Consider the following 1,213-nt stretch of genomic DNA (forward strand, 5'->3'; position numbering starts at 1 on the left):
AATTTGCCTGGCCCTGGCGGGGGAACGTGCATGCAGGAGGCAACCAATGGATATGTCTCTCACAGAGATGTTTCTTTCTCTCTCTGTCTCTCCACCTCCCGTCCACTCTCTCTAAAAATCAATGGGAAAATATCCTTGGGTGAGGATTAACCAAAAAACAGGGCTGTCATAAGGGTAGGGGTCAGGGGCGGGATGGAAGAGGTCAATGGGGAAAAAGGGGGACTTATGTAATACTTGCAACAATAAATATTTTTTAAAAGAAAAGAAATAAATGAAATAAATTTTAAAAAACAATACAAAAGATCAATGAAACCAAGAGCTGGTTGTTTGAAATGATAAACATGATTGAGAAACCTTTAGCCAGACTTATGAAAAAAAAGAGAGAAAGAACACAAATAAATAAAATCATAAATAAAAGAGAAGTAACAACTGATATCAAAGAAATACCAAGGATTGCAAGAAAATATTATGAACAACTATATGCCAACAAATTGGACAATCTGGAAAAATGTATAATTCCTGGGAACATACAACCTTCTAAAATTAAATCAGGAAAAATCAGAGAATCTGAATAGACAGATTATAAGTAGTGAAATTGAAGCAGTAATAATTAAAAAATCCCAACAAACAAAAGCCCTGGATCCAATGGCTTTAAATGTGAATTTTTCCCCAAACATTCAATAAAGAAAATAACACCTATTCCAAAAAGTTCAACAGCAAGGAAGGCTCCCAAACTAATTTTATGAGGAAAACATTAAACTAATTCCAATACCAAATAAAGAAATGGCAAAGAAAAAAATTATAGGTCAATATCCCTGGTGGACATAGATGTTAATATCCTCAACAAAATATTAGCAAACTGAATCCAGCAATATATTAAAAATATCATACACCATGATCTAGTTGGATTTAATCCAGGAATGCAAGGTTGGTAAAATATCCATTAAAAAAATGTGATACACCCCATAAACAAATTGAACAATAAAAACCATATGAGTATATCAGTAGATGCAGAAAAAGCATTTGATAAAAATCCAGCACCATTTAACCTCTCAGAAAAGTGGGAATAGAGGAAGCATACCTCAACATAATAAAGGGCATATATGACAAACTCACAGCTAACATCATAGCCAATGAGGAAAAGCTAAAGCATTTTCTTTAGGATCAGAAACAAGAAAAGGATGTCTAATTTCACCACTTTAATCAATCAATA

The sequence above is a fragment of the Myotis davidii genome, unplaced genomic scaffold, assembly GCF_000327345.1.
Source record: "Myotis davidii unplaced genomic scaffold, ASM32734v1 scaffold288, whole genome shotgun sequence".
Classification (NCBI taxonomy): domain Eukaryota; kingdom Metazoa; phylum Chordata; class Mammalia; order Chiroptera; family Vespertilionidae; genus Myotis; species Myotis davidii.